General features: G+C 42.2%; 1 protein-coding gene across 6 annotated transcripts in view; it reads left to right on the forward strand.

The window, feature by feature from the left end:
• LHFPL6 (LHFPL tetraspan subfamily member 6) overlaps nt 1-16,664 on the forward strand; it is a 254,444-nt gene that overhangs the window by 55,300 nt on the left and 182,480 nt on the right. The gene's annotated exons all lie outside the window — the stretch shown is intronic.

Here is a 16,664-nt window from a genome sequence, read left to right on the forward strand (position 1 = left end):
TTTTGAAGCTTGGAAGCCAGACAGTGACTTCTCCTCTCTACCTATGAAAGTCTTAGATGGCATCTTCATCCAATAGAAGGCTGTTTTGTGTATACTGAAAACCTGTTGTTTAGTGTAGCCACCTTCATTCATGATCTTAGCTAGATCTGGATAACTTACTGCAGCTTCTACATCAGCACTTACACCTTGTACTTTTGTGTCATGGGGGCGGCTTCTTTCCTTAAACCTCATGAACCAACCTCTGCTAGCTTCAAACTTTTCTTCTGCAGGTTCCTTACCTCTCTCAGCCTTCACAGAACTGAAGAGGGTTAGTCTTGCTTTGTCTTTGATTAGGCTTTGGCTTAAGGGAGTGTTGGGGTTTGGTCTTCTATTCAGACCACTAAAACTTCCTCCCTATCAGCCGTAGGCTGTTTCACTTTATCGTCATGTGTTCGCTGGAGTAGCACTTCTAATTTTCTTCACACTTTTCCTTTGCATTCACGATGGGGCAATGGCCTGCTGGTGGAGGAGTCAGAACACACACAACATTTATCAGTTATGTTCGCTGTCTTTTATGGGTGTGGTTCATGGTACCCCAGAACAGTTACAATAGCAACATCAAAGATCACTGATCACAGCTCGGTGCTTTGTGTCCACCTAGAGGGGTGGGATAGGGACGGTGGGAGGGAGACGCAAGAGGGAGGGGATATGGGGATATATGTATACATATAGCTGATTCACTTTGTTATACAGCAGAAACTAACACACCACTGTAAAGGAATTATACTCCGATAAAGATGTTAAAAAATAAATAAATAAAAGATCACCAAAACGAATATAATAATGATGGAAAAGTTTAAGATAGTGCAAGAATTGCCAAAAAGTGACACAGAGACATGTAGTGAGCAAATGCTGTTGGAAAAATGGAGCCCGTAGACTTGCTTGACTCAGGGTTGCCGCCAACCTTCAATTTCTAAGAAAAATGAGATTAAAACAGGTATGCCTGTATTGAGAGTCATGGAGATACCATTTCTGCTTTCTAAGGATGTATTATCTCAGAATGATGCTTAAAGTATAGCAAGTAAGGAAATAAGTTGCCTTCATATAAGCAAAAAGGAGGTACTAGACTATCAGTGGTCAGATGCTCCTTTGTTCCTCTCCGGCTAAATACAGTTTCCACCTTCTTAAAGAGGTGGTGAGCGGTTCCCTTTGAAGACTTCCTCCTCCTTTTTTCTAGTCTTCCCAATAGGAGAAAATCATGCCTTGACACTTGAACTTGAGAGACACCTTCTTGCTCTAAAAAGTATTTACAGTTTCTCATGTTCCCAGAAGCCCTGTCTGCATTTGTTTGAGTGTGTGTTTCAGATATATTTTTGGGTATAATAGTTTAAAAATCGAGTTAAAATATAAACAAAATGGTCTTGTGGCTTTTCTGTTGATTGGACTGTTTTTTATTTGGCAGTCAGCTTTCTCATCACATCTGTTATTCTCCACATGACTCTGTGAGCTGGGTTGGTGCTGGAATCCCCACAGACAGTGGGCTGGAGCCCCTTTGGGCTGGGAGCCCCAGTGTAGGTGGCCGAGACAGTGAGTCAACAGGCCTGGAATTTGCCCACTTCACAGTGATAATTCTCATGCAAAGAGTAATCAGATTTTCAAAAGAAGTTCTCAGCCTCCTACTTTCATATCGACCCTACCAAAAATTTACAGATTTTTACTAGATTATGCAGACGGTTCTTTTATAATAATCAGTTTTCATTCGGAAATAACCCAATTAATCCAGACTGAATAAACCTCACCGTTCCCATCAAAATCCCTTTCCAGCTGCCCATCACTTTCCTGCCCTGTTTCCTTGGCCATTTCCTCCTCATTGTTTTCTGTTGTCTCTGCCAGCATTCCAGCTTATTTTAACAACTACATAACTATAAAAACCACGACACCGAAATTACAGTTGGAGCTTCATTTTGCACTATTTAAGAACTGTATTGTCACATGTAATTTGCAGTAAACTTGAACTCAAAATGAAATTAAAAAAAAAAACCCCGACTTTCTTTTTGACTATAGTGTTTAGAAATGATACTCTCTGACTTAAACTGGACTGGAATCGTGTCCTTAAAAGAAGACTTTTATCACCCTGTGATGGGATGTATTAGAACTCGATTTGACGGCTCTGCCCTCTGTTTTTTCTCCCTGGGTTCATCTTCCCTCTGGATATGGGATGCGCTTGATGGCAAGCTTATTTCAGGACTGTTTAGTTTTTATTCTAAGCCAATGGTATCTTTAAACAGTATCGATGATTCTGGTCTTAGGGGTGTCCTCGGGACTTTGGAATGTGGAGGAATGTTTATGCCTTGGGATTGCTATTCACCCAGTGTGAGAAAACAGTCTTTAATTTGTTGCCCTTTGTATTTATTTTGCTTATTATTGAGGGATGCTAGCTATACAATATCAAGATATACTACGATATGTAGACAGGTTTATAGAACCTTGCCCCCGTCAGCATTTTTCTCATTTTGTTGCATGAGAGTTAACATACTGTTCCAATTTCCAGATGAGAATTGTTGGCTGGCAGAATATAGAAGTGGTATTCTTAACCCTTTATGCACAAAGCCTTTATATTTAAAGAAGCAAACATTCTTTCATCAGCATTTCTGTTTCCTAAGGTCCAAACTCAGTTCACTTTCCCATGGTTAGATGTTTCGACTTGTATATTTCCCAAAGGCAACCGAAATAATGCGCAGTTTTATGGGAGTCTCTTTTGGGGCGATAGTAATTCTTTTTGATACAGTGGTTCACCTCTAGGTGGCGTGGTTACAGGTGACGTAGGACGAGCAGAATGGAGGATCATTATTTACTGTTCTTGAGTTTGTACTGCATGGGTCACTTCCTGCAGTTTAGAAATAGGAAGATGCACAGATACAAGTTGCTCTGGCCCAGTCTGGAGGACGCAGTCTGGATGGATTAGGGATAGATAGATAGATAGGTAGGTAGGTAGGTATTTAATGTTCACATTTTCCTTAACTGCCTCCATTTGGAGGGAATCCTAAGAGGTCACCTCATTTAATCCTGGCGGTAGACTTTACCATTTTTATCCACTACTCATGTAGTTAACTACACAGCTACATTAAGCACTGTGTATTTATGGTGGTGTGCTAGGTACCATATTCAGAGTATACTAAATAGAGTTTAGCCTTAGCCTTGGCAGTTTACCTGCTGATTTGGCTAAACCTGTGCTGTATTTCTTTAAAAAACAAACAAACAAACTCTCCAGAGGAAAACAGCTCAGAATTTCCTGGATTTAATGACTTTCAAGGGCATGGAGCCTTCCAAGGCAGTGATAATAGTAGCCCATGTTTACTGGGAGCTCACCGTGGTCCTGCACGGGATTATGAGACTTACATACATATGACACAATTTTAGTTGCCTCTGGGGACTACACAACGAGTGTCTGTCCTCTTACTTGACAGTCCTAGGAGAGAGTGGCTGTTAGCCTCGTTTTACAGGAGAGGAAGCACAGGCTCTGACAAGTAAAGGAACATGCCAGTCTTTTTTTTTTTTTTGTGGTACGCGGGCCTCTCACTGTTGTGGCCTCTCCCGTTGCGGAGCACAGGCTCCGGACGTGCAGGCTCAGCGGCTCCGCGGCATGTGGGATCCTTCCCGGACCGGGGCACGAACCCGCGTCCCCTGCATCGGCAGGTGGACTCTCAACCACTGCGCCACCAGGGAAGCCCAACATGCCATTCTTGAGTCTTAATTTCGTTTCCAGTCCCGTTAGTTAGCTGTTAGAGTTTATGATCTGAAATCATGACTGTCATCTGTTACCCTGGTAAGAATAATAACATACAGAGACATGGCAATGGATTGATTAAGATCTAATGAGGAGCAAAAGCCTCCAATCACCTTGAGAAATGCTGCTCCCAGGAAAGTAGAGATGATGTTCCAAGTCCCATCCCTCCCCTTGGCCTGTCTGTTTGAGTCTCATTAGTGAAGAAGGCATGAAAAGATGCAGCCATGCCGCTTTCCAGAACTCCTCTGGACTGCTGACTTGTATGCTTTTACTGTCGATGAATACTTCTGGTCCCTTGTCTCCTTCTCGAACACCCATATTGAACTGTATAAGTCACTTCGCAACCCACCGGACTCATTTATTCTGGTCCCTTAGGAGCGTGTTTGCTGTTTGCCTCTGCACGAAGATATCGCCCTATATTTTGTTTCTGTCCTCAGTAGATTTAGTGACTTCAGGGAGAATGACTAGCAGAGAAGGGGTTTTCTTATTTGCTCCATCCTTCTACTTTGTTTTGCTTTTTATATGGCCTTTGTAATTTAAACTTATTGGAAATTACACTTCCTTTTTATTGTCATTTTTATTTTTAATTTATTTAGCCCTGCATTTAAAAAAGCAATTTTTGTTATCGTTGCTTTGTTGGATAATTCAGAGATGCCGTGTGTGTGTGCGTGTGTGTGTGTGTTTCTAGTATTGCCCTGTGACCCTTACGACTCATTTAATGAGGAATTTTTAAAAAATTATTATTACTCCTCCTGCATTCATTACCAGCTAGCAGTCATCAGCTTTCTGCATAAAGTATTTTTTCTTTGAATACCCTCTGTTTCTTCCCTTGGTGAGAAATTTATTCTCCCCTTGGTGCTTGGGGACAAATTATGTTCATAACAGCCATTAATGATAATAGGAAGAGTGTGTAAATCTTTGATGCATTGAAAACCGTATGGCGCCCTGGTGGGTCTTCTTCTCTCTCCTACCTTTTACCAGAGTTTATTTGACAGCACGTGCTATAGGTTGTTTTAAGTGCCTCGTGTTTCCCTCTTTATCGTATGCACACTGTGTACACACAACGTGCACACACTCACAGGTGTGGTCTTAGAAAATGCAGAGATAAATGAAATAAACTAAGTTCTAACGTGTGATTTTCATTTTCATAGAGAGCCTGACTCTGTGTCTGAATCCTGGGTCTCTCCTCCATGTTTCTGTCACACCCTGGACTCCCAGCGTGGCTCCTCTCACACTGGGTGAAGGCTGCCCTTTATTTGGTGGTGTCCCGATGAGGGCAGGAGTAGATTTGGCAAGACTCTGCGTCTTTTTTTTTTTTTTTTTTTTTTTGCGGTACGCGGGCCTCTCACTGTTGTGGCCTCTCCCGTTGCGGAGCACAGGCTCCGGACGCGCAGGCTCAGCGGCCATGGCTCACGGGCCCAGCCGCTCCGCGTCATGTGGGATCTTCCCGGACCGGGGCTCGAACCCGTGTCCCCTGCATCCGCAGGCGGACTCTCAACCACTGCGCCACCAGGGAAGCCCCGACTCTGCGTCTTTGACTCTGGGTACAATGCATGGCACGTGGTGGGTGCTCAGCGAGATTTTACTCCATAAAGGAGAGAATGAGTGAGAGCTCAGCCGAGATGGAAGAGTAGAATGACCCTGAGCTCACCTCCTCTCACGGGCACACCAAAATCACAACTATTTCTAGAACAACCATTGATGAAAATGACCGGAACCTACCAGGAAAGATCTTCTACAGCTGAAGATACAAGGAAGGAGTTAATGGGTGCGTGAACCTGAAAGCAAGGTGTCTGCTAACCCGACCTTGGCAAAATTCTAATGCTAAAATAAGTATCTTGTGAATTACTGGATAAATATTTGTTCTTATTTACAATGCGTGGGATATAGAATAGGGAAATGAAAAGAATACAGAATTAGAAGTTAGAAGATTTGGACCTCATCCTGCTAATCAACTGGCTGTGTGTTTTAGGAAATTTTCTTAAAGTCCCTAACGTCAGTTTTCTCGCCTGGAACATAGTGTAATTCCTATCTTAGAAAGTTGTTATAAGAATCAAATGAGATCACACATGCACTTTGATGCAACAAACATTTACAGAGTATTCACTCAGTACTGGGCCCTGTGCTAAGTTGGGAGAATAATAGAACTACACCATTGTTACCCTGAAATTCACAGACTCTGAGAGAAGTTCTTCTCAAAAGGCTAACGTGTACCGAAGTCAAGGAGATCTTGTTAGCAATGTCTGTCCTGGTGCTGTGGGTTTGGGGAGCACCTGAGAACCCCCAGAGATGTCAGTGCTGCTGGTCCACGGACCACATCTTGATTGATTAAGGCTTTAGAGAGAGGTTGGCAAACAGGTCCTAGTGCAGGGTGGTAAGGGCTGCAATCCTGGCATCCCAGAGTATGTTGAGACCGTGAAGAGGGAGCAGTGAGTTAGTGCTGGGAGACGGGAAGAGGCAGGCAAAGCTTCCGTGAAGCGGGCCCTCTGCGCCCTGAAGTGCTGAGTCCATTTACCAGGCAGAAAAGTGGGAAAGGCCTTTGGTCAGAGGCGGCAACAGGGACGTGGGCCAGGCTGGCTCCAGCATAGAGGGTTAGGAAAGCAGAGGAAGGGGGAAGGATGGCAAGAGAGGGGGCTAGGATGCCCACCTTGGGCCACTTGGTGAAGGGCTGGTCCTGTTTGCCAAACTAAGACCTCAGGCTCAATGCTGGAGCCAATATGCAGTCAAAAGTTGAGCAGAACCTTTGCGTGATTCATGTAAAACTGCTCTGGACTAGCCCACTGCCGTACCATTTTAGGTAATTTGCGTAACTTAGAGTAGAGTGCCCTGGAATATTCCCGGGAAGGAAATGGAAAGATTAAGTCTATAGGTGCGAAGTGGGTATTTAGGCTCTACAGGCTTTGCAGACAAACAGCAGGAATTGAATTTTCCCCCCACTAGAAGGATTTTACTTTCTAGCTAATATGTTGGCAACATTTATTTGCTTTCTGAATCTTAGTTTGTTTATCTATAGAATGGAAGTTATAAAGACTGTCTCACAGAATAATTGTGAAGGTGACTCCTTTATTTCATTCATCGAAACATCATTTTTTGGTCAAAGTATGCAGTTTGGTGCTTACAGGAGGTGTTTACTAACTTCTCATTATTAATAATGTCAATTTTGAGATCATATAAACTCCTGCCTAAGAAATAACCCAACGGATTTGGACAGCAGCCCTATTGATGGATTGTCGAGTGCCTTTTCTCCCGTGTGGTATTCCGATGACTTCTTTTTTTGTTTGTTTGTTTGTTTGTTTTTGCGGTACGCGGGCCTCTCACTGTTGTGGCCTCTCCCGTTGCGGAGCACAGGCTCCAGACGCACAGGCTCAGCGGCCATGGCTTACGGGCCCAGCCACTCCGCGGCACGAGGGATCCTCCCGGACCGGGGCACGAACCCGCGTCGCCTGCATCGGCAGGCGGACTCTCAATCACTGCGCCACCAGGGAAGCCCTCCGATGACTTCTTAAACCATCTTAGAAGCTCAGTTGGTCACGTAAGTGGCAAGGATCACTGGTGGTCTGATTTGACAGTACTCTGAGACAATTTAGAGGATGTTCAGTAAAGAGTGGGAAGGATTTCCTTAAATGTTTAAAAATAAGAAAGTCAAAGAAATGTTTCTGTCTAAGGAAGAAAAGATAAGGGTTTGCTCTAGTAACCGCCCAAGGATTTAGTTCAATAAGACATACTCAGTCCATTTGAGAAGGTTTTCCTACCTGAAGCAGATCTGGGTTAGACGGCTTGGCCTGTGTTCTGCAGCGTGCAGTAACCGTCAGCAGCGCAGTACCCGTCACATTCCACCTCCTTTACTGGACTTCGGGCTTCTTAAGGCAGAGACAGTGGTCTTCCTCATCTTTGATTTCCCACCGCCTGGAGCAGGGACACAAAGGTGGCTTTCAGTAGATGCTTTCATCTTCACAATTCTTCTACGAGACGTACTGTGCTCACTAGAAAGGAATGACACTGGCGGAGGTGGGGTGAAGGCCCCTTGGGGCTCAAGGAGCTCTGGGGATCTGCAGTGTCCTCTTCAATCAGTCCCATTCTGGCGCTGTGCCCTATTTTGCATATTGCTTTTGAGATACAAGTGCCTCTCTTGAACCCTGTCTTCATCCACATCTGGTTTCCTGTTCATTTAGGCCAATCACGTTAGAATAAAGACCTCGTCTCCTCCATAACTCCCCTTCCCAGAAACCCTACGCTGTCTCTGAATCCCAGCCTGGGGGATGGAGCCAGAGGGCCTCTACTGCATGTGTCAGATGTCACTTTCCTGGGAGGACATCTCCCTGTGTCCCTGGAGGAGAGGCACTGAATGCTGCCGCGGCCTTCCACCTCATCTCTCCCTTGCTGCTCGCTGTTGCTGAGACCTCCAGCACCTGCCTGTAATTGTCTCCTTGGATGCTGTGTTCGGTCTGATGGGCTGGCCCTTATCTCAGCACCCACACCAGCATTACTCCAGTGGGGAGCTCTGCTTCCAGGCTCTGGCCCCTCCTAGTCTGTTTTGTCCAATTAAACTTGAGTGGACCGGGATTTCCCTGATGGTCCAGTGGTTAAGACTCCGACTTCCAATGCAGGGGGTGCGGCCCGGTCCCTGGTCAGGGAGCGAAGATCCCACCCACATGCCTCGTGGCCAAAAACCAAAACATAAAACAGAAGCAATGTTGTAACAGATTCAATAAAGACTTTAAAAATGGTCCACGTCAAAAAAATCTTAAAAACAAAACAAAACAAAACTTGAGTGGATCACGACCCAAAGCCTGATTACATTAAATGAATAGGAATTTTATAGAATGGAGTGTTTCGTAGAATGTTCCTCATTTCCAATAAGGATTTTTAAAAAAGGTCAACTTTGGTTTAATACATGTGAAAAGGGTGGCATTTAAAGATTAGAAAACATCATTTAAGAGAAGAACAGGTACTTCCCTTCCTAAAATAGGGTATCTTGCCTAGTACTGGGGAGAAAGTTAGATCAAGCGTTTTTACTCTCAATGGTATTTCTACTAAGCAAAGTTACAGTCAGATATTCCCTGACCTTATTTCATATGCCTGCATACAACTTTAGTGAAACTTGTGTTACACCTGTTTTTATGAATAAATTTATTGTGGCTCTTTTTATGGCATTCTCATCCTACCATCTAATAAACAGGATTTTGAGGCAAGTGCTATTGGTGAGAATAAAATATTTCAGCATCATGAAAGAATGCTGAATGATGGGGAAAAAAGAGCATTACACAGCTGAGAGGTAACTTCCAATCATGCACTTTATTTTATTTTTTAAATAAGTAAATTTATTTATTTTTATTTATTTATTTTTTGGCTGTGTTGGGTCTTTGTTGCTGCACGCGGGCTTAGTCTAGTTGCGGTGAGCAAGGGCTACTCTTCGTTGCGGTGCGTAGGCTTCTCTTTGTCATGGCTTCTCTTGTTGCGGAGCACAGGCTCTAGGCACGCGGGCTTCAGTAGTTGTGGCTCATGGGCTCTAGAGCGCAGGCTCAGTAGTTGTGGTGCATGCACCACTAGGGAAGTCCCAGACGATGGAGCATCTTGAATCCTATGCTAAACTGTTCAGAACATCCTGTAGGCACCTGGGGGCCATTAAACTATCTAAGATGGGGAATGATATGCCCTGATATACATTTTAGTAAAATAATGATTTTGATTTAGTAAGAAAATTTCTTTACTTTAGTGGCTAAAGAATATATTAAAGGACTTCCCTGGTGGTGCAGTGGTTAAAAATCCACCTGCCAATGCTGGGGACATGGGTTCGATTCCTGATCCAGGAAGATCCCACATGCTGTGGAGCAACTAAGCCCATGTGCCACAAGTACTGAGCCTGCACTCTAAAGCCTGAGAGCCACAACTGCTGAGCCCGCCTGCTGCCAGCTACTGAAGCCTGTACTCTCTAGGGCCCGAGTGGTGCAACTACTGAGCCCACATGCTGCAACTACTGAAGCCTGCGCGCCTAGAGCCCATGCTCCGCAACAAGAGAAGCCACTGCAATGAGAAGCCCGCGCACCGCAATGAAGAGTAACCCCCCCTCACCGCAACTAGAGAAAGCCTGCGTGCAGCAATGAAGACCCAATGCAGCCAAAAATAAAATAAAATAATTTTTAAAAAAAGGATCCTATGATTAGAATTGGCCAACCCAGCCAATCTCCCTCAAAAAGAAAAAAAAAAAAAGAATGTATTAAAGAAACAAAACAGTGAGGAGGAAAGGAGAGATTTTGGAAGACAAGTGATTCCAGCTTTAGCAGATAGATTTGAGACTCACTTCTGTATTGAAGCTGCAGGACTAAGGGACTGATTATGGGAAGTATGAGAGAGGCAGAGGTCAAAGTGGACTTAATAATCAGGAGTCATAGGACTAGTAATGGTGATATTGGTAACTTTGAAAACACAAGGGCAGGAAGAGAATGGTACAGAATGAAATTCAAGGAGCAACTTGCAAAGATAGGTGATTGTATCAGTTAGCTTGTACCATGTAACAAGCAACCCCCAAATTTCATGGCAAAACAATTATATATTAATTATTCTCATGAGTTTATATATTGGAAGAGCAATTCATCAGGCCTGGGATGGCCTAGGATAGTGTCACCTGCTCTCACTCATATGTCTCAGTCTGCGGATACATTGGCTAGTGGCTGGTGTGGGGTGGTCTCAGCTGAGATGGCTCTCTCTCTGTTTCTCATCATCCAACAGGTTAGCTCAGGCTTGTTTCCATGACAGCAGGGCAGGATTCCATGGCATGCCTGGCCTTTTGAGATCTAATCTCAGTACCAACATAATATCAGTTCCATTGCATCCTTGTGGCCAAAGCAAGTCACAAGGCCAGTCAAACTTCAGTGGGTCAGGCTGTAAATTTTCACTGCAAGGAGTCTAGGTGTAAGGAGAGGTGAAGAATGGGGCTCTTTTAATCAATTTACCACATGATTCATTGTTATTAAGTGATTATGAAAATAATTTAAAAATTGTATTTCACTAATTACATTCATTTGCTTCCTCATGAAGACTAAAATAAATGATGTAAATTTCTCACTTTGTTGCAGTTATAGGAATATGATTCTGGTTTCCCTTGGTTCTTGCTGCTTTACATTTTTGCCTTTAACTCCATTCAAAAGCATTAATAAAATTTTCCTTTGTTACTTAAAATTACCCACGGAAAAATAATAGTTAAGCATACAACCAGGCTTACAAGTGTCAACCCCACTCTGCGTCAGCACCTCCCCAAAAGCCCCCATAAAGAAAAGATTTGAGTAAATAAGTGATTATGTCCTCATTGTCTCAGGGAGCCCTTCATTTCACAGCCTTCAGAAACTGTAAGATGTCACCAGTTGGTAAGGTGTGCTTTGTCTCTATAATTCTTCTGTATCCTTCTTATTAATGATGTTTTGCTAGCTCCTTGCAGAGCCTTTGAATAACTTTCCCAGAAAGGACCACCCACAGGGAAAATATTAAGCCTGTCCAGTGGACTTGAATGCATCCCTTATGAAGTGGAATCTTTATGTAAAGTAGACACTAGGGGAGCAATTATTATTAATTGCAAGCCCTTTCAGCACAGTTTTTGATCCTTGCATGCACCAGTACTCACCACTGTTGTTCATGTTGGTGACAGTGGTATGGCCCAGGGATGGTGTCGATGCCATTAAGAACAATGGGGCTTTTTGCAAAATACCCAGCTTACCTATTACTGTCACAGTCACAGACTTTCAGTGTGGCTGTGTGTGTTCCTCTCAGTTAATGGATTCTGCTTATGTTAATGTTGGCCCCTGCCTCTGGGTCAGCTTCAAGGGTACATGTTTAAGCTGGCCTGTTGACTTTGGGTTTAGATTACCCATGTGTACAACTTATTTTGATCAAAAAACCTTGTGAATGAGATAATCACATATTGTTTCGGATTCATGAAGGGAATGGTACGTGGCACAAAGGGTACTGATTTAAAAAATTTTATGTTCTCATGAATTTTTTTCCGATGTTTTAATAATTACCTTGTCCAATAAAAAGCCCAGGTCAACTGTATTTACCATATTCACATATAATTAAGGAAGTTAGCCAAGATGTTCTGAGTCATTAAGTGGAAACTTTTAGGTACAACGGACTATCATTACGTCAGTAACTGAAAATTTAGAAATATAGAAGTATCCATGTCTTCAGCACATTCTTTAATGTGTCAAAACTTGACTTTGGGGAGTGGAGTGAGGGATATGTAGGGATGAAAAAGAAGATGCTAGAATTAAAAACTAAGTCTCTCCTTAGGGAAAAAAAATCAAGGAAGACCTAAATAAATGGAGAAGTAAAATAGTCCTTCATTGGAAGAGTCGATACTGTTAAGACGTCAGTTCTCCCGCAACTGATTTATAGATTCAGTGCATTCCTAATCAGAATACCAGCAGGACTTTTTGTAGTTATTGACAAGTTGATTCAAAATTTTAAGTGAGAAGGTAATGGAACTAGAATAGCCAAAAGCTGGGACGAAGTGAGACAGTGGCATGGACATATATACAGTACCAAATGTAAAATGGATGGTTAGTGGGAAGCTGCTACATAGCGCAGGAGATCAGCTCGATGCTTGGGGAAGACCTAGCGGAGTGGGATAGGGAGGGTGGGAGGGAGGCTCAAGAGGGAGGGGATATGGGGATATATGTATACATAGAGATGATTCACTTTGTTGTACGGCAGAAATTAATACAACATTGTAAAGCAATTATACTCCAATAAAGATATTTAAAAAAAACAATTTTGAAAAGGAAGAACAAAATTGGAAGATTTCAAGCTTAACTGGAAAGCTGCATTAATTAAGGCCATACAGTATTAGTGAAAAGGTAGACACATAGATCAGTGGAACAGACTAGAGAGCCCAGAACTAGACTGATACATATGTGAGAAAGAAAATGACAACATTTAAGGTAAAAGGTCAGAAATAGGTGAATCTGGGTACTTGGTATATAGATGTTCTTATTCTTTCAAATTTTCAGGGGTTTTTTTTTTCAGTTTTTTTAAGATTTAAAAATATTCTAATTCCTTAGTAGAAAACATCTAACATACTTTATAAGAAAATATCTGGGCTTCCCTGGTGGTGCAGTGGTTGAGAATCCGCCTGCCAATGCAGGGGACACGGGTTCGAGCCCTGGTCTGGGAAGATCCCACATGCCGCAGAGCAACTAGGCCCATGCGCCACAACTACTGAGCCTGCGCTCTAGAGCCCGCGAGCCACAACTACTTAGCCCGCGTGCCACAACTACTGAAGCCTGCACGCCTAGAGCCCGTGCTCCGCAACAAGAGAAGCCACCACAGTGAGAAGCCTGCGCAGCACAACGCAAAGTAGCCCCTGCTCACTGCAATTAGAGAAAGCCCGTGTGCAGAAACGAAGACCCAACACAGCCAAAAATAAATAAATTAAATAAATAGATTAAAAAAAAAAAAGGGGGCTTCCCTGGTGGCGCAGTGGTTGAGAGTCCGCCTGCCGATGCAGGGGACGCGGGTTCGTGCCCCAGTCCAGGAAGATCCCACATGCCCCGGAGCGGCTGGGCCCATGAGCCATGGCCGCTGAGCCTGCGCGTCCGGAGCCTGTGCTCCGCAACGGGAGAGGCCACAACAGTGAGAGGCCCGAGTACCGCAAAAAAAAAAAAAAAAAAAGAAGAAAATCCAAAAATGAAATAATTCAATTTTGGAACATCTCTCTTAAATAGGCAATTAAATTTCCCTTTGTCTATGCTTCTCAAGAATCTAAAGTCCATTTTTAATATAAAAAGCACATGTAAGCTGAATTTATCTTATTCATAAAACTGTAATAAATAGAATCAGGTTTTGCAGTTGTGACTGGAATTGCGTATTACTGTATTACCCCTTGTATTTATTTTTAAAAAGTGTTTAAAAAGTGGAATAAAACCACTTCGGTTTAAAAATGTAATGACAAACCGTTATTCATAGATGTTTTGTTTGTGACAGACCACTGATAATATGGTATCTGGGGGAAGGTGAATTATACTCTCTCTCCAATATAGAAACTGTAGCAGGGAAGAGCCAATTTTGACTCCATGTTGGATCTGTTTCTTGGACTTTAGCCTTTGCTTTTCGTTGCTTTTGTTATAATCATACATAATCGCCTGTCTCGGAACCCTGCCCGCCTGTGAATGGCTGCAAGAAAGAAGAAATTAACATATCCCTTCCTGGAGGCTGGCCATTCCAGGAGATGTTTTGCAAGACTGATGGCCCTTTTTACTTTACTTCCCCCCTGACTCTCCCTCTCTATTCTGCCTGTTTACTTTGCTTCCCTCTCTGATTCTATAAAAGAAACTGGCATCCAGACCCCCGACAAGATGGTTTTGGGGGGACCCTAGTGCATGATCTTCTCGGTCTGCCGGCTTTCTGAATAACGTCGTATCCATGCCTCAACACCTCATCTCCCGAATTATTTGCCTGTCATGCAGTGAGCAGAGCGAGCTTGGACTTGGTAACAAAACTAAAATCCATAAAGCTAATGACTATTTTTCTGATAGGAGATATAGTTGTTTTTTAATTTTTAATGTCAAATGTATTGAGGTATTATTTATTTGCAGTTAAATTCATCTTGGTAGGTTAACTGTTGCATGAGTTTCGACAAACACGTTCAATTGTGTAACCTCTACCACAATCAAGATACACAAGAGTCCCATCACCCACCAGAAAGTTCCCTCAAGCCCTTTGTAGTCAAATCCTCCACCCACCCCAGCCCCTGGCAACCAATGATCTGTTTTCGGTGCCTGTGGATTTTTGCCTTTTGTAGAATGTCGTATAAATGGAATCATACAATATATAACCTTTAAAAAAAGAGCTTCATTGAGAAAATGTACACGCCATGCAATTTATCCATTTAAAGTGTACGATTCAGTGGTTTTTAGAATATTCACAAAGTTGTGCTACCATCATCATAATCAATTTTAGAGCATTTTCATTACTCCAGAAAGAAACCCCATACCCATTAGTAGTCACTCCCTGTTACCCCTCAACCTTCCCAGTCGTGGGGAGCCATTAGTCTGCTTTCTGTATCTGATGTAGCCTTTTGAGTCTAGTTTCTTTCACTCGGCATAATGCATTTGAGATTCATCCATGTTGCTGCATATAATACCTTGTTTTCTTTTCTTGCTGAGTAATATACCATTGTAGGCATGTACCACATTGTAGTATTATATATCCTAGTTACAGGATGTTTGTTTTCCTTTCTTTTCTGTTTTTTGTGATTGTGGATATAGCTACCATAAGCATTTGCCTAAAAGTTTTGTGTGAACATTGAGTTTCCATTTCTCTTGACTAAATGACTAGGAATCAGTTTGCTGGGCTGTATGGTATATGTGTGCCTAACTTTACAAGCCAAACTGTTTCCCTAAGTGACAGCACCATTGTACATGCCCACCAGCAGTATGTGAGAGTTCTAGTTACTCTGCATCCTTGTCAATACTTTGTATGATCTGTCCTTCTAATTTTAGCTATTTTTATGCGTGTGTAGTGATACCTCATTGTGGTCTGCGTGGTGTATCTAAGAAACCTTTGCCTAACCCCAGGTCACAAAGATCTCTTCTCTGTTTTCTTCTGGAAGTTTAATTGTTTTAGCTTTTGTGCTTTGGTCTATTGTGGAAGTCAAAGGGTTTTTTTTGTTTGTTTGTTTGTTTGTTTTTCCTATGGACATACAGTTATTCCAACATCATTTTTGTAAAGATTCTCCATTAAATTGCCTTTGCACTTTGGTTGAAAAATCAACTGACCATATATGCAATTTCAATTTGCATTTTCCTACTGATCAGGAAGCATTATTTCATATGCCTGCTCGCTGCCGTCTTTGTATCCTTTCTGAGGAAGCATCTCTTCAGAATCTTTGTTCATTTTGTAATGGGATTGTTTTAGTAGGATTAAGGTTTGAGAGTTTCTTATATACCCTGGATAAAAGCTTTTTTTTATCAGATATGTATTTCGCAAATATTTTCTCAGTCTGTGACCTGTCTTTTCATTTTCTTCTCAACAATGTTTTTCAAAGAGCAGAAGTTACTGATTTTGATGAAGTCTAATTTATCAATGTCCCCCTTTATGAATAGTGCTTTTGATGCTTTCAAGCTGGCTCTTGCATACTCATGGCATACTGTCATCTTTTTTTCAAGCATTTTTTTGTTTTCTGGCATAACAAGATGTCCCAAGTCTCACCTTGTACTTTCCCTGCCCAACCTGGAATCACCCATCTCTGATTCCTTTTGCTGAGAACATAGTATTAGGGGGCAGAATTTTGATAATTTAAAAAAATCTCTTTCTTCCCCTAACATAACATAGATTTATGAGTAATTTTGCATAATAATTTTGGGCATTAATTTTATTCTGAAGTTAGGGGTGTGATTTTCCAACCAAGAAATAATAAGGAAGAAAGTTTGGCAGTGACTGAGTTGGCTTAAGACAGGTGCTTAGCTGTCCCAAGCCTAACCTACCATGGGGAGATGTGCTGTCATCCAAACAATGGGAAAACGATAGAAAAGATTACTGGTTCTTTCTGTAGTTTACAGTTATGCAGATGGTCCTTTAATATGACATTCTACTGTTACTTGTAGAATCTGTCGTTTTTCAAAGATTTTCTCCTGACATTATCAGAATAACAACAATCAAACAAACCATACAGGGACACAGTCTTTGATACCTAAACTTGCCCATTGGTTTGTTATTGGGGAGGATTACCTGCTTCGAATTCCTAATATATTCTATTATTAAATCCTTTGTAGTGAGTAATTTCCCAGGTGATATTTCCATAATATTCTATTTAAGTTAATTTAATTACCTAGACATACTCTTTGGAAGCAATCTTTCGTAATACTTTGCGACCATCACCTAGCCCTTCTTATCTTGCCTTGATAAT

The sequence above is a fragment of the Orcinus orca genome, chromosome 18 (assembly GCF_937001465.1).
Source record: "Orcinus orca chromosome 18, mOrcOrc1.1, whole genome shotgun sequence".
In the NCBI taxonomy this organism is placed as follows: domain Eukaryota; kingdom Metazoa; phylum Chordata; class Mammalia; order Artiodactyla; family Delphinidae; genus Orcinus; species Orcinus orca.